This window comes from Chlorocebus sabaeus, chromosome 4 (assembly GCF_047675955.1).
Source record: "Chlorocebus sabaeus isolate Y175 chromosome 4, mChlSab1.0.hap1, whole genome shotgun sequence".
In the NCBI taxonomy this organism is placed as follows: Eukaryota; Metazoa; Chordata; class Mammalia; order Primates; family Cercopithecidae; genus Chlorocebus; species Chlorocebus sabaeus.
In genome coordinates this window covers 89,927,664-89,952,887 of record NC_132907.1, presented here as the reverse complement: position 1 = coordinate 89,952,887, position 25,224 = coordinate 89,927,664, and positions in this window count along the sequence as shown.

Below are 25,224 nucleotides of genomic sequence, written 5' to 3'. Positions count from 1 at the left end.
ATAATAGTGCATATTCTGGAGCCCAGATGATTGCATTCATGTTCGTCTCTGATGCTTACTAGCACATTTTCTGGGGAAGATAATCAATCTCTCCATGCCTCAGTTTCCTAACCTGCAAATCGGTAATAAGGCAAGTAATCACCTCATGTGGCTGGTATGAAAAATCAGGTGAATTGGTATATGTGAAGCACTTGGGCCACTTCCTGACACACAGGTGTTCAAGACACATTACGTCTGAGTTTTCCTAGCATGAATCCTCTTGGATTCACTGCCCAGAACAACGGAGGGAGTCCCACAGCATCAGATACGCTGGTGTCATTACTGACAGTTACTAGTGTATAGCTTGGTGTGTACCGCATGCGGCCAGCCTTAAGCAAACCGCTTGTTTATCCCTAACTCTGTAAACCTAAGAGGAAATCAGGGAACAGATGGGCTCAACCATCCAGGTCTTCCTCCCCCAGGCCCCTGCACATCCCCATTCCATGCTTCTTCCATTCAGATCCAAGTACCAAGCTCTCTCTCTACAATTTACATCCTTCTGGAATCCCTTGATCTAAAAATATTCTTTGCATGTTTGCTTAGACATCTAGCTTAGAATTTGAATTGTCTCCAGTTGTAGAAACTGCAGTTCAGTGAATATATCGAGAAACACACTTTAAGGACATTTATCAAATGTATTATACAAGGGCATCTTCTATAGAACAGAAAAAATGGCAGTTGAGAATGAGTGGTCATCAATCCAGGATCTTAGTCTCAACAACTGGTGAATCTTTTACCTTGAGTTAGAGTTGATACAAACTAGAATCTAACACAGTCATCACAAAAATAATTTTAAAAATAACATAAACTCTACTTGTCCTTTTCATCTCCTTTGATTCTTGCTTTTCTCCTACACTTTTAGATAACAATTTATAAGCCCAATTTCATTTATCTGGAGGAAATATATTTTTTAAGTTGGTGGATCAGCAGAAGCACGATTGCCAGAATTCAGTGTTCTACCCATTATTCAGTAATTTTTTATATCCCTTCTTTTGTCCTGAGAGTTCAGCCTTCTGGATTTTCTGGCCTAACCCTCTGAGACTTGGGGCAAGTCAACTTGCCTGTGAGGTGAATAAATATCCTACCCCCTCCCTTAGCATACACTACCCTGGTGTGATCAGAAGACCTTCCTGCCTCTACAGTAGCACCTGCCAAAATGCAGGTCAATTCCCAACTTAGAAAGAAAATTAATTACCCTTGAACTTTTGATGAGGTGAGTAGTAAAATCTATTTCACAGAAAAGCGAGCCTTGCTTTGCTGAGAAAATTATGGGAACATTCCATGAGGATGGTCAGTTCTGCTGCTCTGAGTCAGATTCTGGGAACCTTTTGATCCTTTTGTGGTTAACACCCAGGCCTCTCAGTTCAACATGTGAGATAGGGTTATGAAACTGAACGAAAGATTCTATGTGCCCAGAATATTTTATTTCAGAAGGAGACAGAACTTTTCTTGTATCCCTCTCTCTCTCTGAATTCTCACATGGTTTTTTTTTTTTTTTTTTTTTTTTTAAGAAATTGCTTTTAATGTAAAATAACTTTCCTGCTTATAATTTTTCTTACTACAGTGGTTAGGACAGTTAGCCCATGGCTTTTTAATGTCAAAAGTTCACAGTATGACATAACGTTTCTAAGATTCAATAGCTGTTTTCTTTTTGTTGCCTTCTACTTATGTCAAACATCAGTAAAACCCCTAGTCTGTAAAAAGAATATAACTTCAAAACAATTCCAATTAGGGTGGAATAAAACCTCAATATTCACCTCAATCCCATGTGTAAACAAATGGACTGACATGCAGTGAGGGTAACTGATAATTTTTTCTAGAATCAACTTAGAAGGAGGTTGAGCTTATTTCAGTCTGGTGCAGGTTCACAGAGCACTGGACTCCTAAGGGGTCAAGATCTGGAGGAGCTGAGTCACACTGGGGGGATTGCAGGTGCCCTACACAGCACTGGGGGCTGTGGTAAAGGAGAGAGTACACAGACTCTGAGTGTCCACGCTTGGTAAAATTGTATGAAACAATTGTTTGGGAAGTTTATGCAATAGGAAGTATGGGGGTTGAAAGGCATAATATTTATTTGGATTAGATACCACACATTTTTAATTTGCCCTAAGAAAAATTACATTGGAAAGAAAAGATTTGGAATGATTCCTTTAATAGATCTAAGGGATAACTTTTTTTTTTTTTTAAGGCTGAGGAGTACAGAAAGAACATTCTTCTGCTTTATTTATTTTTAATTGAAGATGCTATGCAAGCATTTGCCAAATTATTCAAGTGAGAGCCATAATTAGACAATACAAGTGGGGAGAGAGGAGCAGTAAGTGCCAACAACGAAGTGTCTATTTATGGATATTACCACACATAATGAAAGCAAAATAGTTGTAGCTGTGTATTAAATGTAGAGTATGTTCCTAATAATATTCTCCATGTGTGAAACAGTTGGCAGGAACTATCAACATAGGAACAAGTTCATGGTGGTTGGATGGCTAAGAAACTAGTGCAAATAATTAAGGATTAAATAAATAAAAGAGCTGAATTTGAACAAAAAAGAAGCATAGGCTACAAGACATTATAGTACAAAGTGATGTTGTCTGTTCTGAATTATCTCTTTTTATTGCATTCAAAATGTTAACTACATAATTGTCAGATAGTGCCTTTGCAGACAAAGCCAGAATATTTCCCCTTAATATGCCGGGTGGAAATGGATGAATTTGGAAACAGTATTTTATTGCTCAAGTGGATGCAGAATCCTAGGATTAATGTGTTAAAAATAATCACTTGCAAATTTAATTATAGTTCTTATGCCACTGTCTTTTCTAATATAAATAGGATATGTATGAATTCTCTGAATCCTGACTGGAAGGCAACCTCACAAAAGTATTCCTATAGCTATATCTGTTCACTTCGGCCTGTTGGCCAATTCACTAATTTGGAAAAAAAAATGGCTCAAGACAAGAATTTGACTGTACTCAAGAAATAAATGGTAAGATTAATCTACATCAAGTTCTATGTTTTCTGATTTGTAAATGTTAATCTTTCACAAGATACAAATATAAAAATTCTCTCAAAATTTAAAAAAATGTATCTACATTTTCTAAAGTCATTGCAGGAAATTTTACCAACTCCCTCATAAACATACTCTCAAAAATGACGATAGCAAACTATGGAGACTGCTCTGGTGTCCACGATGTGAGCAACATGGCTGTGAAACTGAGAAAGGGGAGAGAACATCGTGTGACTCCAGCAACCACACAAATGTCTAAAGAATCAAAATCAGTTTTTGCCAAGTTAAGGACACATACAAAGGCTGTGAGGCTGCCTCTCTCTAGGGTGTTGGCTGCTATTTTCTCCTATTTTTTCCAACTCTCTTGAAAGGTCATGCTGGTACGTACAAAATGTATTGCCCCAAATTGATACTCTCTTAAAATAAAAAATAATTCAGAAAAGTTATTTTGCTTTCAATTAAAAAAAACAACAAAATATTGAGAATATATTTTCTATCACCTCCTTTAAAACAACAACAACAACAACAAAACCACTCAAAAAATATCTAGTCTCCAACTTTTATTTAAATTTTGCCATTCATGACTGATTGCTTTAAAGGGTTTTGTAGCACAGTAGTTCCTCCTTATTTGCAGTTTCATTTTTTGTGGTTTCAGTTACCAGGTCAACTACACTCCAAAAGTGTTAAATGGAAAATTCCAGAAATAAAAAATGCACGAGTTTTAAATGGTGAGTAATGTGATGAAATCTCACACCTTCCTGTGTCATCCCACCTGGGACATGACTCCTCCCTTTGTTCAGCACACACATGCTGTCTACACCTACCCACCCATGAGTCACTTAGCAGCCCTCTTGGTTACAGAACGACTGTCCTGGTGTCTCAGTGCTTGTGTTCAAATAGCCATTATTCGACTTAATAATAGCCCCCAAATGCAAGAATACTGGGCCTGAGTTGTAAATTAAACTTTATCCGGGAGGTATATGCACAGGAGAAAACAGGATATGGAGAGTTTGGTTCTACTTGAAGTTCTAAGTATCACTGCTGGTCTTGGACTAGATGCCCCTTAAATAAAAGGGGACCACGGTACTTTGTAGAAAATGCAAACTATGTCTCAGGTTATGTGACAACAAAATATTCTAAGGAATCTGTGACCAATTAGTCCCCCCTTGTCACTTTGAAGCCACTGTCAGATAACGCCCCTGCCCTGCAATGCCTTCCTTTTATACACATACAGTCTTTCCTTGACAGCAAACCCAGTGCGATCTGGCCCTTGTCTAAAATTGTGACCCCGTCTTACAGCTTGTATTCTAGTTCTCCAGTCCCACCAGCCTTCTTTCTGCTTGGAAACGTGAGAATCATTCCCTGGCCTTGTAAACTGTGCTGTGGTTCTTCAGAAACCCTCCGTCCCATGCCCGTCTGTACCCAGCTCTTTCTTTCTTGTTCCGCAGATCTCAGCTCTCTATGGTCTTTCTCAGACAAGCCTTCCTTGCCTACCCCATCGACGGAAACCACCCAAGCTTGGTGCCCTTTTCCTGTGCTCTACCCACTGACATTTGCTACTTTCACTTTAGGTTGGTATTTCTGAATGGGGCTGTTTCCTTTCCCCTCCCCTAGAGGGAAAGGTTGGTGAGAGCTCAGGCCTTCTCTGTCTTTTCACTGGGCAGCATTGTGTCTACCAATGTGAATAGAAAGTGTTGTCAGGGAGGCTCCACAGACCTTTGATGAATGGATGGATGGACAGATACATAACTAAGTGAATAGAGGAGAAACTACAGGGTGCAGTAGCAGAATAACCATCGGTGGATCCAGTTGGTGGGTGAGACTAGAACAGCGTGGACTCAAGCTGCCTCTGGTAACAAAGTCAGATGTCATGGTCCAGGTTTAGAGACTGGAAAAGAGGATCCTATTTCAGTTTAGAAGAGGGGTGGAAGGGGGCAGACTGCAAGTGCAAAGCTGAGTTGGGAGTCCTGACTTTGGTGACTGAGGCGGAAGCGGACGGATCGCCTGTCTGGGCTGAATGCAGGATCCTAGGTGAGGGACTGCTTTTGCTTTAATGCAGTCTTTCTACACAATGGCTTTGTTATACATGATACGGCATGAATTCAGCCTGAGGATGAATTTCCTCCAAAAAATCTTTTAGAGGGAATAACTAACGTACCTAGCAGGTTCCCCCATGAAGAGCTTTGCAAAAGATTCCGGTAGCATTTTCGGTTTAGAGTCAAATGAGTGGAAATCTTTCATAGAGCATTTCTGTGTCAACACATACTCCATTCCAGCGTTCCCTTTTCCATTGTGTGTTTGGTATTTGCTTTGTTTTGTTTTTCTTGTCATTTTCTTTGACAAGATTCAGCATGGGGGAGAGGCAGTGACTAACCCACTGCTCCTGAAAAAGCATGAAAGTAACTTAGATTCCAACACTCTTCAACATGCAGCTGTTCATCCTGTAAAGGATCTTGGCAGCTAAAGTTCGTGATGAATATTGAAATACAGGAGATTACAGTGCTCATGTTATCATATTGTTATATGATTATTATAACATGAAGTTAAAAATAAACAATATGCTGAAAGACATGGTTGTTGATATCCTTCTTGCAAAATATAAATAAATTGTTCTCATCATAATTTTCATGAGAGTTGCTTATTGTTAGCACGTGAAACTAATATGATAAATTAGAACACCCTGAATGAGGTTCTGTTGTGTAAGTACAATTACCGTAGTGCTATTCATAGGAAAATTAATCTGAATTTGGCAGTATTTTACAGAATAGAATTTTATGAACTCTGGTATCAATAAAGCATGCTGGCAAATAAACGGATCAATAACAATACAAGTATTATTATTATTATTGTGGTGGTGGTGGGTGGTGTTACTTGCAGAGATCACATGAGCTGGGCCACCACCCTGCCTTGAGGACATTGCATAGAGAGCTTCTCAACAAGCCAAGACAAAGAAAAAGTAGGTCTGCCCTTCCATGCCCAGTGAATGTAACACTCATTGTGTTTAGCCTGGGGGTCTCTTTCGTGATTTTAATTTCAGATCTGTATTTTTATTACCCTCAAAGAAAAGAGCGAAATTATTGTTGATGTGGAAGATAGAAAAATTTGAGAACAACCAGATTAAATACCCAGTTTTTAAATTTGAAATCATGTTTCAGTGGATAAATCTGGAGAAGATGGCAGAATATTACTTTGAGGTTCTTTGAGGGCGAGGGTGCTTACTGCCTACTGATCGTGTGGGATTATCAAGGGCCTGCCAATTTTCCCTGTGCTACATACAGAGATTGTGAGTTGAATGGACCCAGGGAGAAAGGCCATGTGCAGATTCCCAAATGGCAGGCTAATATCCAGGTCCAATTTCCATCTCAAAGTGGCAGAAGAAAATGACTTTCCTTGTGAACACGACCATAGATTATTTTAACATTTCTCTTTAAAATGCCTGATGTAATCTTAACTGACGATTAAGATCTTGTAGGTGTCTTTTTTTTTTTTTTTTTTTTTTTTTGACGGAATCTGGCTCTGTCGCCAGGCTGGAGAAGATATTATAGGTGCCTTTACGGAAATAACCTGAGTCCAACAGAGGAAAGCCACATTAAAACAAAAACAAAAAAAAGAACATTTTTGTTCTGCCTTACATTACCTCTAGAGCAATAGGCTAAGTTAGATACACTCAGAGAGATTGCCTCTCAAGCTCGAGGACATGGACCACAGAAGGTGGCAGATGTATTTTGAAAATTACTCCATGGGAAATCACATGGGCCTTCAGTTCCCCAGGAAAAGTTGGGGAACAGCGTGCTTTTGGACAGAATGCTGAGTAACCACAGTTTGGAAGAGAAAAAGTTGATGTGATGAACAGATGGAAGGGCTTGATGTTTTTAAATGGAAGTTAAAGAAGAAAGAGGCAATAAAATATGGACAAATACTAATTTTCAAGTATGAAGAGATCACACTACGGGAGTTGGACACATCTCCAGAGAGACTCATTAACATCTGTCAAAGGAGGCATGCTCTTCGGTCTCTAATCTCAACCTTCTTTTCAAGAAAAGTTGGCAAACTGGAAATTATGGAGTGTTGGAAACAGAGAGGACTGCATGGAGACGGTGGTTGGACAAGAGCTCTGATGTTCATTTAAGGGATGCAGCTGGAGGAATACATATCCCATCTCCTCATGATCTGTCAGACTATCCCTCTTGGTCTCTATCTATTTCCTACAGGTCAGCTCCTGAAGTGCAGGATATGCTGGAATAAGTAGAAAGTGGACGTCAAGGTGCTTGGGAGCAGTGAATGGTCACCAGCCCAACCCCAACAACTGCTGATGTCCCATCAGGTCCCTCCATCTGAAGGGGACCCAGGAAGAAGAGGACACATTGCTGCTGTTCATTAAGTTAGATTCTGTTACATCACAGAGGGGGAGAAATGGGTAACAAATAAACTCGTAGTATCTGCTACAACACTATTTCATTTTGTTCAAAAACCTACGAACCAAGAAAAGACAGGAACAGACACAAACATGGATTGATAGAATTCAGTCCCATCTCACCTAAGGTATTGAAAAATGATGTGGTTGAAAGAATACAGAATAATAAATTAGGCAGGTAATATTCAAATTATAATTTGATTAACCAAATACTCAAATGTTCAACTTTCCCTACAATCTAGATTTAAATACACTACGAATAAATAAGATTGCTACTTCTGTGAAAAAAAGAAAATGTCAAGAGATGAGAAAAACAATTGCTCATACTCAGAACTAGTTTGTAGTTTATGGATAACATGAGCATCATTTTGTTTAAGTCTGCATAATTGAGTATGAGCTGTCTTGGTCTGGGATCCTAGCAGAGAAGACTAGGGTAAGACTTGGATGCTGTTGCTTGATTGGGAAGTGCAGTCTCAGAGATGTGTAGCTGAACTCAGAGAAAAGTAAGGCAGAAAGGAGGGGTGGGACACCAGAAAATTCTGTGCATAGGGTCACTGCTTCGTGAGGAAAATTAGTCTGTTGGGTGACCAGCCCCTTGAGGGGAGGAATGGGGAGAGAGCCGTTGTAGCTTTCTGCCTCTTTTTGAGGACTTCTTTTGTTCAATGTCTGCTCCATGGGGAGGTAACTCCCCAGCACCGCTGGATTACCTCACCTGGTGCCTTCAGCAGTCTCTGGGAAGCCAGATCTGTGCCCTTCTGCCAAGGTCTCTGGTATTGTCCCATAATCAGCAGGATGAAGGACACTGGAGATATTAGAGACTATGAAAATCTGAGATGGCACAGAAAATATCCCCAACTAGTAAAAGTTTAGGACACCATCATTCAAGTGAAAATTCCAAATTTGAAAAAAATCCAACTTGTTGCATTCCAAACTTAGACTGAATTTTGCAAACAGTAATTGCTGTTGTATTTTTTTGTAACATTGTTTTATTGTATTATTTATTGACAAGTACATAAACAAGACAAACGTTACTAATGGATAATCAATATGTCTTGGTGGATAATGATTTTTAAAAATTCAATTACGCAAACTTGTGATTTTGAAAAGTCATTACACATTTTTATTTATAAATATTTTTATAAGATAATATAGTCAGATTTGTGTACTTTACTTGCAACTTCTCATCATATCATTTGTATATAAAAATCTATATAGATTATATATATATTTTATATTTATGTATATGAAAATCTATATACAAAAATCTACATAGATTTTATATACAAATGACATGATGAGAAGTTGCAAGTAAAGTTCATTAATGGTATGATTTGTGTCCTTATTCCCATTTTGAAGGACAATGAAAACTAAGAATATATGTTTAGTAACATCTTCTTCCAAATACATTATGGTTCAGCATGAAGCACACATTTTATTTAAGGGTTTACTACATTTTCATGATTTGAAAAACTCTGAAATATTACTCAACCCAGATAAAATATTCCACTCTGGAAGAATGTGTTTAGTTGGTTGATGCCTTGGAGATCAATTATTCTGAAATAGTAAGTTCAGTCTGGCATCTTTCAAAGTCATCTCTCCCACAACCACCTGAAGGAATGATAATACGGCAGGAAACCAAGAAAAATGAAGGATTTTTAAAGCCTCCATTGGAAAAAAGAATGGGTTCTTATAGTCACTGTGACCTTGGTGCAGGGTATTTTCTGGGGGATTGATGACCAGCTCGGATGATCAACTCTCCCAGCTGATCATTAATCCCCAGGCAATGCCCCTGTCTGTATCACCATTGTTTAATTCAATTATTTGTGGTGTGGGCTTTACTTTGTGAATATTCGATTGTTCAGTAGGGCTCCCTGATTTTCCTCTCTCCCTGTGCAATTCTATTTATTTGACATAGACCAACTCCCATTTGCATTCCCTCACACACTCAGAGCTACCTCTAATTCATGGAGAGGAAAATATATGTGCATTCACGGATGCAGATACGGTTATGCGAACATTTTGTGTGGAAATATTTATAAACAAATTCAAATAAAAATAGACTATCAATGTGCATATATGCCAGTTTTATAAATCACTGTAGGTTGTTTTACCAGAGTGTGTACTTTTATATCCAAGTGAGGATTAGATGTGTGAGATTTTCCATAAGGCCAGAATTGGGTACCACCATTTAGATAAGGTTGGATGTTGCTAGTTGAATAAACAGTTATAGTCTCTTAACAAAAGAACGGAATTTAAATATTAGAAGCAGAATTAAAAATGCAACATCATTAATCATCTCAATGTGCAGGTATCTGGTATCTGGGTCAATGTCGATGTCTACACGTGGTTAAGGACCATGTACGTTCAGACAGATGGGCAGATGGGCACGGTACCTAGCATTCAGCATTCGTGGCCAGAGAGATCAGGTTCAGATCTCAGCTCCATCCTGAGACTAGAGTACTTTGAATGCATTGCTAATTCTCCTATTAGGTACCTAGGGAGCATTACTACTCAAGTGTTTTTGAGAGGGTTAAACATGGAGCTCTCACATGGTTCACTCTTGTGAATGGTATGCAGACATATTCCATAGGTCACATAACTCTCAGTGTGGATATGTGTGAATATGCACACATACAGATGTATGCAGTTTTATTATAAGCACACAATTCCATTTGTAATGTTTGTGTCTGTTCAAGATGTTTTTCTAATAATAAATGAGTTTATTGAGTTATAAAGCTCTCACCTCATTTAAATTGAACTAATTTAAAATAAAATAATGATATATTTCAATGATACATTTGAATTTTATTAAATTTGTTATATTTATAATGTCTTTGTATTTTATTTTTGTGCATAAATCACATGTAATCTAATTTTTATAAATATGGCAGTCGTCCTAGGAATATTGGAAACCTTATCCTCCCAGAAAGCATACAACTGGTTGATAAATGACTGAGTTTTACCCAATCACTTCTCTGTGTCGTTGCAATACTAGACATATTTTAGAATTTCTTTTCTCTTACTCTGATGATTTCCATGAATGCATAATCACCATGAGTTTCAAAGCATTCGATTGTTTTTTAGGGTTTTTTTTGTTGTTGTTGTTGTTTTTAATATCGATGCCGTTGAACAATGCATTTCTCACTTTAGGCACCACACAGAACTTCCTTTAGGATAACTGAACCGAGACAACTTCTCTCTGCCTTTCTTCAGAACCTTTCCCATTTAATCTACATTTAAAAATCAGTAAAGATGGACTCCTTTTGCTCTTCAGGAAAGAGTTGCAGTCTTCTCAATGCTCGTCAAACAAACAACAATAAACAAAATCCAACGCAATGATAAATGCAATGCATATCTCCCCTTTGAAGTTTAAAATTTAAATATTTCATGTATAAGAATATTGCCACTGATATGCACTTACATTTTATAATGAGCACGTAAAATAAAACATTGTGGAAACCACTACTTTTAAGGATGTATGTTAATCTGATGTGTTAAACGAGTTAATCCAGACATCACTGAATGAGTTAATCTAGGCATCATTTCATTCTAACAGGATAATCTTCATCTCTCATCAGTGGAATCTGAACATCCAATAAATTTCTGTTCAGTTTCTGATGGTTCAGTACAGAAAAAAAAATGTTGCTTATGTCTTTTTAATGGATATTGGTTTAACATAGAAAGGTCTTGTCCGCGCTCTGAGTTGTTTTGTCACTTTGGAGATGTTTTCGTTTTCTCTTTCTTTCTTTCTTTCTTTCTTTCTTTCTTTCTTTCTTTCTTTCTTTCTTTCTTTCTTTCTTTCTTTCTTTCTTTCTTTCTTTCTTTCTTTCTTTCTTTCTTTCTTTCCTTCCTTCCTTCCTTCTTTCTTCTTTCTTTCTCTCTTTCTCTCATTTTCTCTCTCTCTCTCTCTCTTTCTCTCTTTCTCTTTTTCTTTCTTTCTTTCTTTTTTCTGACAATATATTCTCAAGGTTTTACATTAAGACATTAAATTAATATTCCATTAAGTAGAATAATAAGTTGGGAAAGCTGACGTCTATCTTTCAAACATTTTTTCATCTTTATTAGATATGAAAGACACAGACTTTAAAGTTGCACCTGCAAAAGCCACACGTATGACTTAAACTTTAGCCTGAAAAACCTGATGCTGAATATACACCTTCCAGGTCCCTAAATTCTATTTAGGTACGAACACTTGCGTAGGTGAATGATATCTACAGTTGACTGGTAGCTACTTTCCTGCTAAGTATTTTGAATGGCTCTCTTTGTTTGTATCTAATGCCATGCCTTGATAGGTGCTACTGTCATCACTGCCAGATTAAAGATAGGGTCACGGATTGAGTGTCGAGTGCCCCAGAGCCTGCCTTCCTAAGCATGATGGTGTGCCACCCTGAGGAGACACAGGGACATGGTAATGTTTTGCAGCAAATAGCCAAATGCCTCAATTTATAAACTGAGGTTACACAGAATAAAGTTCTTACTGAGCTGTAATAGAAATTTTAAAAGTACCTGGCATGCATCATGTTGGAAAACAAAATAATATTTAGAATATTTGACAGTAAAATATAATAATTTTACCTAAATTAAAATAAATTATGTTTGGAAGAAAATTTTCAGTGGAAGATCACAAACAATACGTGACAAAGATATAAAAAATTCCCAGATTTGGGGGGAGGGTTTAAAATAACAGGAACCATTGAAAGTGTATTTGTGTATATTCGTTTATAGTTTCACACATTAAAATTTCTAAACTCCTAAATTCTTTCTTTTGTGAGCGACATGAGTACATAAAATATTGTGTCAGGGTTTCCACTATAAATGTTATTTCTCAGAGATTTACAACTTTTACCATAAAAATGTGACCTCCGGCATTAACTATCTATTCTCAGCAGTGAGACTGACATTTTTACGTGCCACTTTTTATACGCAAGCCAAAAAAACAAAGCTAGCAGTAGAGTTGTTTTCAGGCCAAGCATAATTGCTGAGAACATACTATAGCAGTTTAAGATGCATACCTGAATTATACTCACTGAGAGTCAACAACATTCATAAAAGGGCAGTTAATTAGTCTGTAATCAGGTCTAATCATATTTTATTTGTGAAAACACTTAAACGAGCCTGACATTGGTCTGGGTGTTACTTTTTTCCAAGAGACTAGAGCCTGGCTACCGGCTCTCCCACCTCCCCTGACTTCCACGTGACAGTTCATTACACACAAATGCGCTTTGTGGCCTTACTAGTTTATGAGAAAGGAAAATGTAGGCATCCAGTAGTTCCTATGAGAAATGAACATTGACTTTCTCTGAAGAAAATATAAATGGATTTACTTAATTGGGCTCCGGTCATTGGAGCAATTAATAATAGATTGTGTCATAGTGAGGGCTTTGTTTGTATTTAAAGCAATAAATTATAAGTATTAAATGTATATTTATTCCAAGTTAAACTCATTTCTAATTGACATGTTACTTAGCCCAAGGCTTTTAAGATCTTTTAGTATAATTAAATTAATAGAAAGCTATAGATCACAGCATGATAAACAAACAGTCCAGATTTTAATATGACAGATATACACAACAGGCCATGTAAGTAGATCATTATTATCGGTTTAGGTTCAGCAAAAATACAGCCGGAATGAGAAGAGAACAAGCAGGTGAAGCCATGCTAAAGTGGGGGACACGAGGGACTCTGTATTTGCCCTTGTCTATCTCACCAGCGTCAGAAATTCCAGGCTGGATGGGAACTTCATTACGAAAATGTCCTGGTTGGATCGATTCCCTATACCAGAAGCTTTTAAAACCCCACATCAAACATTTAAAGGGTATTATGGTCACCTCAGGCTTTGGGTAGTCAAAAGATGGAATAGTATTTCACTTATATAGTGCTAAATTAGCTATCTCTACTTCTTGTGAATTTTCTAAACCTGAATTTATGCAGTGGTTAACGATAAATGCATACTGTAAATACTATCAAGCGAGGATGCACTGCAGACTCCCATTTTTATAATTTCATTAATTTGAAAGCCTCAATATGCTTCATAACAGTGTTTGCCTTGTTCTGACAATGTGCTGCAGACACAAATATAGTCTTCTCTAATATAGAAACAATTGAGAAATAGGCTATGTTCACAGGCTGAGTTGCTTTGTTTCAAAACCAGAATGGTTTGTTTTCACCCGTTGTGCTGACACCAAATGTTTTCTTTGCACTGATGTAACTTGTCAGTGAATGTGGGCTCATGTCCATATTTCTAGCCTCCTGGTGGACTGATATTTGTCATTTTATATGTCCCCTGTTTAATGCCAAGAAATTGCACCTCAAGAACAGGGGCATCTCTTATTAACCTTTGTATCCCAATGGTCATTTTGCCATTCACATAGTAGGTGTGCAGTAAGTGTTCATCTGGTGAAGGAATGCATTACTGTCCGGGCATTTCCTGCTATGAAATGAGTCATCTTCTTGGTGAGATAAAACCTGAGGAGTCGTGCGAATCTTCAAGGTAAAGTTCTGTGTATGCGAAGACACAGATCCTGTGTGTCTTTGTAAACCGTAAATCTGCTAATCACTTCTTGAGTGTAATTAAAGGTATAAGAGGTCCTAAAACCAAACCAGTAGGCACCTTGTGCAGGTTGTACTTGAAGTTTTAGTGAATGCTTAACTTCTGAGTTTATTGATAGCAACACTTTTCATTCCCAAAATATTATACAGACATTGTGTTGCAGTGTAGACAACCGAAAGCTTTGTTGCTTCTGTTTTTGGTAGGCTAGGTGTTTCAGTTGCAGGGCGGGGGGTGGTCTAGAATGTTTTGTAATGGTTAATTACGTTTTTATTTATCTATCCAGGTAAGAATTCTTAGATAAAGAGCTCCTGAGTATCATGTATTCTGTGTGCCAATTTCCGTGTGGCATTTTCTATACTATCGGGACAACTGCAGCCTTTTAAAATAAACTTTTTATTTTAAAATAATTTTAGATTTACTAAGTGTTGCAAAGGTAGTACAGGGTCCACATATATTGCTTGCTCGGCTTCCTTATTGTTAACATTTTATTTATTATAGTGCTTTTGTCACAATTATGGGAATAACACTGTAACATTACAATTAACCAAATGCCAGAACGTACTCAAATATCAATAGTTTTTCCACTGATTGTTTTCCTTTGTTCCATGATCCGGTCCTAGAGACCACACTAGTCCAGTCTACATGGCTTCTGGGAGGTTTCCGAGGTGTGTGAGGCTGTGCCTGGTTCTTCATATTCAAAACTATTATCTCCAATATTTTCCAGAGGGATCATGGGCACTGCCCTCTTTGCCCCCCTTCCTCCTTTGATTATTGATTCCTTTGATTATTGGGGGACCATGTGGCAGGGGCCTACTTGGATATTCCTGGAGCACTTGCTCCGATAGCCTGTGTTTCCATACTGAAACCTCCACAGCAGCCATGTCAGTAGGAATGCTGCCGCACACAGAAAGCCCTTCTGACTTCCTCCCAGCCCGGGGAGAAAACCCACCCGGAGCGGCTCACTCATTGTAAGGGACCCACGTGGAACGTGTCATGAGGCTACCTCCCTTGTCCTAACACAATAATTTTCCTTTACCTTCTTTCACACTGTGTTTCCATAGGAAAGCCTGAGTGTCTAGAACACATTCACTAGAAATGCTCCTGACCAGAAGAAGGCAATTAAACCAGTCAGTACTGGTTTCAGTTCATCTAGGTTTCATATTATTAAACTAATAGAAGGTGCATAAAAAACAGAAACTTAATTAAAAGTTTTGTACAGGAGGCATATTTTCAGAGACCAGGGCCATAGTAGTTTTGTAAGATGAGTAATTTAGAAGACTGAAATATTTGGCGAAGGTTCATGCCATTCCTTGAAATATATTGTTCAGTGTGAAGTGGAGCTAGTCTAGGCTGGGCACTTTATTTTGCACCTGCAAATGAGAAAAGTCGTTATAGCTGAGGAGATGATTCAGCCAATGCAGTATCTGACTTCTCAGTGGGGAGGACATTTTCTGTCTGGAAGCAATGGATATGTATGATTCTAATGAAATGGGCCATTAAAATTTAACTAAGAATATAGAGCACAATTTTAGTTTTTAAAGCCTTACTTAACATTCAGTAGAGTATTCAATTTACCTCTAACACTTTTGAAAGAAATACAGAAAATTTGATGTGATAGACTGTCAGATTCATCAGTTATGTCAATGTATATATTTGAATCTGTTATTTCCTTGGTTTATTTAATTTTGTGCCTAAGGGCTTTGAAAACCATCTATTCTAGAGAATAAGTCCTTTATCTGGGATTTAAATAGGTCATTTAACTTTATTGTCATTCTGCATAATGACTCTGAATCCAATAATCTCAGTGAAACCCTTAAAATACATTTGTAAGTTCAATAACATAATTAGGAATTAAAAAGCACAAAATAAAAGTTTAATCTGCACAATTACACTACTTACTGGATGTTATAATTTCTTAGTTATACTTCAATTAAAATTTCAAAATTGCTGAATATTATGTTCTACTTTTAAAATTGATTCATTAATTGTCCCTAAACCAATGTAAGCACAGGTTTTCTTTTTAATATCTGCTACCTGATATAATTATGTTATATATAATTATTTGATCACAGGCAGTTTACGAGTCATGCCTTTGTATTAGCTGTCTCTCTATACCTCACAATGTGCAGGCTGGATTCAATTACATATTTTTAATATGTTTTATTTAGGAAAAACAGGTGGCACCCTCAACCCTAACCCATAGTGTGGTGATATTGTGATGATCAACCTAAATTTAGATCAATGGGTAATTAAACCGGATTCCAACATTGTGATACAATGTGAAGTCCAGATGGACTTCAATTAGCAAAATCCCTTTATGCACTGAAATAGACTTGACTTGAGTTCTTCACAAACTCTAGCTGGGATATTTGGACTGGAGTACATGGTTTACGTGGGCTGCTTCTCAAATGTCTCCACTGGTCAAGGACACCATCTACAAGGCTGCCTAAATGGATGATCCCTAGCCACAAGTATTAGACCTTTTCAATGAGAATCTTACATGACAAAGAGTTGATAAAACAAAAGTACAGAAAAACTGTGAATGAGTTCTGTGTTCAGTGGATTAATTATCTGATTTATGAAACTTGTGGCTAGCCTCAGTCAGGATTCTTCACGTTGTTGTCTCTCTGCTTAATTCTGGAGTGTTGGGAAGATGATCATGAAACAGCACAAGAAAGTGAACTGGGAAGCCTCCTGAACATTTTGTCAGACAGCTGATAAAGTCTTTTTGACCTCCATACTCAATTTAGTAAAACCAAAAGACTAGACTTGATTTTCATCAAGGTGTGTCTGGAGGCATTACAATGTTGCTGTTTTTCTTTGTGTTAATCTCTAAACCAAATAACAATTGTTACAGTCTGTGTCTTTAGTTGTACATGACATTTTTTTAAAAAAGCATTTAAGCATGCTAAATTAATACATAACTGAAACTGGTTTAACTTGGAAAGGGCAGTTAGAAAGAGATTTGCGATTTATTCTTAAACCACAAAAATAGATGTCTACTCATTGTTTTAATTAGTAAGGCACCCAATGCAACATAACATTTTTAAAATCTTTTTTTATAGAATACATTTAGATTTAGAAAAAAAGTAACGAAGAGAAAATAAAACAATGGTTATCAAGGTCTAAGCTTAGGGAATCTGGAGGAGAAAACGACGTAGGTCAAAAAATACAAAGTAACAGATATGTAAGATGAACAAGTCCAAAGATCTACAGTAAAACATGAGGAGTACAGTTGATAAGTGTACTATATTCAGGATTTTTGTTAAGTGAGTAGATTGTAGCTGCTCTTGCCAGAGTGGGAAGAATGCATAACTACCTTAGATATGGTGGATATGTTAATTTGTTACATTATAGTAACCATTTTATTGTCACATATCTTATAACATGCTGTATACCTTAAATATACATAATAAAATATATTTCTTTAACACAAAGAGCTGCTGTATATTCTTTTCTGAGATTTCCCTAATGTTAGCATATTACATAAAGATGTCACATTTGTCAAAACTAAGCAAATTGTACTCAAAACCATTAGTAACCTGCAGACTGTATTTGAATTTTAGCAGTTTTTCTACTAGTATTCTTTCCTGTTCTAGGATCCAATCCAGAATCATACAGTGCCTTGTTCATTGTGTCTCCTTAGCATCCTCTAATTTATGATAGCGTCACAATCGTCCTTTGTTCTTCATGGTCTTGAGACTACTGAAGAGTAACTGGTGTAGTATTTTGTAGTATGTCCCCCAGTTTGGGTCTGTCTGATATTTTCTTATCATGAAACTAAAGTTATGGGATTTGGAGAAGATCACCGGGGTGAGGGCCCTTCCCATCACATTTTTCAGAGGTTGCACGGTGGGTATGTGGTATCCTGTTCAGGGCAGCCTTGGCTACTGGGCTCAGGTAGGGCTTCCAGGCTTCTCTGCCATAGGTCACAAAGTTCTCCTCTCCAAGCACTGCTGTTTGCACAGGAGTCCCTAAGTGTTACCTACACTCAGGAGAGAGAGAGAGATGAAGTACACCTTCTGGAGGGATGTGTCTACAGAGTGTACCTGGACTTGTTCTGTAAGGAAGATCTCTGACATGACATTTTAAAAGGAATAACACATGTAGACATCTGCCTCATCACATCAATAATCAAACAGGAAAGTCAGCCAATGACAAATCTTTCAGAGATAAAGTGATCTCTGGAAATGATCTGGAAATAAAAATAATTTCTTCATTATTTTTTCTAAATTGCATGTTGTCAACGTGAAGGTAAGTTTTAATAGAAACATCATTTCTAAAAGAAACACATAGGAAACACGGAAATCTGATTCTGTTAAGAAGAGATCTTAATATAGGATTATCCTCTATGGATACTCAAGTAGATTTTTCTTTATATTTTTTTGTAAGAGTTTTATGGTGACAGGTCTTACATTTACGTCTTTAATCTATTTCCAGCTAACAACATTTTTTGTGTATGGTGTAAGGCAAAGGTCCAATTTCAGTGTTTTGCATGTGGATATCCAGTTTTCCCAACCTCATTTGTTAAAGAGACTTTATTTCTCCCTGGTGTATTCTTGGTCACCTGTCAAAGATTAGTTGACTATATATGCATGAGTTTGTATCTGGGTTTTATTCCATTGGTTTGTATCTGTATGCAATTACTATAGTGTTTGATTACTACAGCTTTGTAATATAGTTTTAAATCAGGAAGTGTGATGCCTCTAAAAATGTTTATGATTGTTTTAATTATTAAGAGTCTCCTGTAGCTACATACTAATTTTAGTTTTTTTCTTTTTTATGAAAATATTTAATATGAAGATATTAAATGTTAAGTTTTTTCTTCTTTATGAAACTATTAAAATTCTTTGAAACATTTATTTATTTTAACTTTTATTTTAAGTTTATGGGTACATGTGCAGGTCTGCTACATAGGTAAGCTCGTGTCATGGGGGCCTGTTGTACGGATTATTTCATCACCCAGGTATTCATCCTAGTACATTATAATTTTGATAGGGATTGCACTGAACTATAGATGGTTTTGGTTAATATGTGCACTATAACAACATTAGTTTTTTCAATCCATGAACAAAGGATATCTTTCCATTTATTTCTCTCTTTTTCAGTTTCTTTAATTTATATCTTATAGTTTTCAGTGTACAGATTTTTCATCCCCTTTGTTAAATTTATTTGTAAATATTTTATTATTTTCTATGCTATTGTGAATGGAATTGTTTTCTTAATTTTTAGAGTACGTTCTTAGCGTATAGAAATGCAACACATTTTTGTGTGCTGATTTTATATCCTGCAAGTTTATTTTATTCATTTAGTAGCTTTAATGATTTCTTTACATAGGATTATGCCATTTGCCAAGAGAGAAAATTTGACTTTCTTTTCGAATTTGAATGTTTTTTTTTTCTTTTTCTTCTCTAATTACTCTTGCTAGGAATTCTAGTACGATCTAAAGTAGAAGTGGTGACAGTGTACATTCCTGTCTGGTTCCTAATCTTGAAGAAAGACTTTCAGCTTTTTATCATTAAGTCTGAGGTTTTCTGTGGATTTCTTTTTTTTTTTTTTTTTTTTTTTTTTTTTTGAGACGGAGTCTCGCTCTGTCGTATATATGGCCTTTATTATGTTGAAGTACATTCCATCTAGATCTAATTTCTTGGGGGTATTTATTATAAAAATAAGTTAAATTTTGTCATTTTTTATGTATCTGTTGAGATAATCATACAATTTTTATTCTACATTCTGTTAATGTGATGCATCATGCTTATTAATTCACCTACGTTTAATCATCCTTGCACTATAGTAATAAATCCGACTTGATCATGGTACATGATCCTTTTAATGTGCTGTCAAATTTACTGATCATATTTTGTTGAGAAATTTTGCATCCACACTAATCAAAGAGATTGGTCTCTAGTTTTCTTTTCTAATAGTGTAATCTGACTTTGGTATGAGGGTAATACTCGCCTCATCAAATTCTTCATTAAAGTAATTTGAAAGTATTCTCTCCTCTTCAATGTTTGAGAAGAGTTTTAAAGGATTGGAGCTACTTCTGGTCTGGAGGCTTGGTAGAATTCACCCTTGAAACCTCTCCATCTTGGGTTTTTTGTTGTTGTTGGGAGGTTTTAAATTACTGCTTCTGTCTCCTTAACTTTGTTGTTGTTGTTGCTGTTGTTACGATTTTCTATTTTTTTTTTATTAATTCAGTCTTGCTTGGTTTTACGTTTTAGTACATTTCTTTTAGGTCGTCCACTTTATCGGCAGATAATTGTTTATAGGTCTCTTATGGTCCTCTCTTTGTATTACTGTGGTGTCAGTCGTAATGTCTCTTATTTATATTATGTTATATACTATTATTTATTATGTATTACAAGACATACAATTATATATGTATACATATATAATTGTATATGTATATAATTGTATGTGTATTGTATATATACATATGTATATATGTATTTTATTATACATATATATTATATATTTATTATATTATACATATATTATACGTATTTATTACATTATACATATATGTATAATTGTATATGTATATAATATGTATATATACAATACTTATACAATTATATACATATATAATTGTACATATACATATATCATTGTGTATATAATTGTATATGTATTGTATATACATATATATGTATACATATATAATTGTATATGTATATATGTATACATATATGTATACTATAATAAATACATATATAAATAATAAATAAATACATATATAATGTATACATATGTACATAATTATATATACATATATTATATATAATATACATAATTATATATACATGTATATAATACATAATATATATTATATATATCAAAAACAAAATCCACCTCCCAAATTATAACTCTTAATATTGAAACTCTCTCACTTGCTTCTTCTTTCCCTGTCAAGTGATATGCTCTAGATAAGTCCACATTTCTACCTTTGCTATGTTTGCACTCCTCCAACTGAGAACTGCTGAGAGAAATATAACAACTGATGGGATGCATTTATACAAATAAGGTTAAAGAAACAGAGTGGTATAGTCTGGGTTGAGAGGGGAGGCACTGAGGTTGACTGCCCACATGAAGAAACAGCTCAATGGGGAACTGCAAATTATAAGATGCCACTACACAGCCATTAGAGTGTCTAAAACAAAAAATACTTGAGCACACCAAGTATTGGTGAGGAAGTGGTAGAACTGGGACTCTCATGCCTTGCAGGTAAGAATGTAAAATAGTGGAAATAATTTAGAATACACTCTGGCAGTTTCTTAATAAGTGCATAATACCTATCATATATTTGAACTATTTGAATTATATACCCATTGGAAAATGAAATACATTTTCATACAAAGACTTACTTACACAGAATATTCTTAGCGGCTTTATTTGTAATAGCCCACAACTGGAAACAAGTTAAATGGTCATCAATAGGTTAATAAGTAAACACTGTAGTCTATTTATGTAAAAAAGTACTACTCAGCAACACAAATCTATGAACTATTGACTGCAACGACAATATAATTGAATTTTACTATAATTATGCAGAGCAGTAGAAGCTAGATAAAAAAGAATGCATATGATATAATTCCATTTATAAAACTGATTATATTGATAGATTAACACATGTTAGAAGTTTCTCTGAGGTAAGCTCGGTGTGTGGGGAAGGACAGAAGAAAGGGATAACAGAGGGCATGAAGACATTATAAGGGTGCTAGATGTGTTCACTATTTTGATTCTGGGGGGTAGTTTCATGGATGTATACAACGACAAAATTCATCAAATTTTATACTTTAAGTATGTGTAGTTTATTCATGTTAATGACACCTTAATAAAACTGTTAAAAACTTCACAGTCTGTTGTGGTGATGGCTATAATAACAGCCCATACTTCACCACTACACACTGCAGTATATGCATGTAACAAATTTGTACCTGTACCCTGTAAATCTATTTAAAAACTAACTAATAAATAGAAACAAAATTATACCCATCTACAATGTAAAATTGTTAAAATTTTTGAAAAATAATTCAAATTTAAAACTTCGAAAAAATGCCATCAAAGAATTACCTTCATTTGCCTGTCTTTTGTATAGAAGCCATTTTAACAGGGGTGAGATGATATCATGTTGAAGTTTTGATTTGTAATTTGCTGATGATTAGTGATGCAAGCATTTTTTTTCATATAACTGTTGACAATTTGTGTGTCTTCTTTTGAGAAATGTCTATTCAGGTATTTTGCCAATTGATTAACTGGATTATTTGATTTTTTTTTGAGTAGTTTGAGTTCCTTATGTATTCTGATTATTAACCCCTGGTCAGATGGGTAGACTGTAGACATATTCTCCCATTCTCTGGGTTGTCTCCTCACTTCGTTGATTGTTTTCTTTGCCATGCAGAAGGGTTTCAGCTTGATGTAATCCCATTTGTCCAAGTTTGTTTTAGTTGCCTGTGCTTCTAGGGTGTTACTCAAGAAATCCTTGCCCTCTCCAATGTCCTAAAGAGTTCCCACAATGTTTGCTCTTAGTAGTTGAATAGTTTCAGGTCTCATATTTAAGTCTTTCCTCATTTTGATTTCATTTTTGTATGTGGCAAGAAATAGGGGTCTAGTTTCATTATTCTGAATATAGATGTCCCCTTTCTTGAAGAGATAGTTCTTTCCCCAATGTCTGTTCTTGGCACTTTTGTCCAAAATAAGTTTACTGTAGCTGTGTGGATTTATATCCGGGCTCTCTATTCTGTTCCATTGGTCTGTTTGTCTGTTTTTCCTCACTCCAGCTAAAATGCCTTTTATCCAAAAGACAGGCAATAACGAATGTCTGTGAGGGTGTGGAGACAGGGGAACCATTGTAAACTGTTGATACGAATGTAAATTAGTACAGTCACTATGAAAAATGGTGTGGTGGTTCCTAAAAAATACTAAAACCCAAACTACCATGTGATCCAGCAATCCTCCTTCTAGGTAGGCATCCAACAAACAGGAAATATATGTATACAGAAGACACATATATGTTCCTATGTTCACCATAGCAGTCTTCAGAATAGCCAAGATTTGTAATCAACCCAAGTGTCCATCAATGAAAGACTAAATAAAGAAAAGATGAGAGATATACATAATTAAATATTATTCAGACACGAAAAGAATGAGATCCTGTCATTTGCAACAACACAGATGGAAGTGGAGGACATTATGCTAATTGAAATAGCTAGGTACAGAAAACCAAATTTCACACATTCTCACTCACATGTAGCTAAAAGTTAAAGCATTTGAACTCCCGGACATAGGGAGTAGAGTAAATGATAGTTACCAGAGGCTAAGAAGGGTGGCAAGAAGGGGAGAAAATGTGTGGATGGTTAAGGGGTGCAAAAATACAATTAGAATGAATAAGATTTAGTGTCTAATAGAACAACACAGTAACTATAATCAACAAAAATTTATTGTATGTTTAAGCATAACTAAAAGAATAAAATTGAAATGATCCTGATATGGTTTGGATTTATGTTCCCACTTGTATTAGTCTGTTTTCACATTGCTAATAAAGATACTCAAGACTGGGCAATTTACAAAAAAAAAAGAGGTTTAACTGGACTTTCTCAATGGCTGGGGAAGCCTCACAATCATGGCAGAAGGCAAGAAGGAGCAAGTCACATCTTAAGCAGATGGCAGCAGGCAAAGAGACAGAGCTTATACAGGAGAACTCCTTTTAAAACCATCAGCTCTCATGAGACTTATTCACTATCATGAGAACAGCATGGAAAACACTTGCCCCGATTATTCAATTACCTCCCACTGGGTCTCTCCCACATGTGGGAATTCAAGATGGGATTTGGGTGGGGACACAGCCAAATCATATCATTCTGCCCCTGGTCCCTCCCAAATCTCACATCCTCACATTTCAAAACCCATCATGCCTTCCCAAGAGTCTCCCAAAGTCTTAAACTCATTTCAGCCTTAATTCAAAAATGCACAGTCCAAAGTCTCATTCGAGACAAGGCAAGTCCTTTCCACCTGTGAACCTGTAATATCAAAAGCAGGTTAGTTACTTCCTAGATGCTGTGGGGGAACAGGCATTGGGTAAATACAGCCATTTCAAATAAGAGAAATTGGCCAAAACAAAACGGCTACAGGGCTCATTCAAGTTCAAGATTCAGTGGGGCAGCCAAATCTTAAAGCTTGAAAATGATCTCCTTTGACTCCATGTCTCACCTCCAGGTCATGCTGATACTAAAACCCAGGTCATGGGTTCTCATGGTCTTGGGCAGCTTCAACTCTGTGACTTTGCAGGGTACACCTTCCCTCCCGGCTGCTTCCATGGCCTGGTGTTGAGTGCCTGCAGCTTTTCCAGGCACATTGTGCAGGCTGTCAGTGGATCCACCATTCTGGGGTCTGGAGGATAGTGGCCCTCTTCTCACAACTCCACTAGGCAGTGCCCCAGTAGGGACTCTGTATGGGGGCTCCGACCCCACATTTCACTTCTGCACTCCCCTGGCAGCAGTTCTTCATGAGAGTCCCACTTCTGCAGCAAACTTCTGCCTGGATATCTAGGTATTTCCATACATCTTCTGAAATCTAGGCGGAGGTTAACAAACCTCAATTCTTGACTTCGGTGCACTTGCAGACTCAACACCACATGTAATCTGCCAAGGCTGGAAGTTTGCAATCTCTGAAGCCACAGCCAGAGCTCTACATTGGCCCCTTTCAGCCATGGCTGGAGTGGCTGGGACACAAGGCACCAAGTTTCTAGGCTGCACATAGGACAGGAGCCCTGGGCCCAGATCACAAAAACACTTTTTTCTCTGAAGCCTCTGGGCCTGTGATGGGAGGGACTGCCATGAAGATTTCTGACATGCCCTGGAGACATTTTCCCCATTGTCTTGGGGATTAACATTCAGCTCCTCATTACTTATGCAAATTTCTGCAGCTGGCTTGAATTTCTCCTCAGAAAATGGGTTTTTCTTTTCTATCACACTGTCAGGCTGCAAATTTTCTGAACTTTTATGCTTTGCTTTCTTCATAAACTGAATGCTCTTAAAAGCCCTCAAGTCATCTCTTGAATGCTTTGCTGCTTAGAAATTTCTTCTGCCAGATACGCTAAATCATCTCTCTCAAGTTCCAAGTTCCACAGATCTCTAGGGCAGGGGTGAAATGTCTCAGTCTCTTTGCTATAGCATAACAAGAGTCATCTTTTCTTCAATTCCCAACAAGTTCCTAATCTCC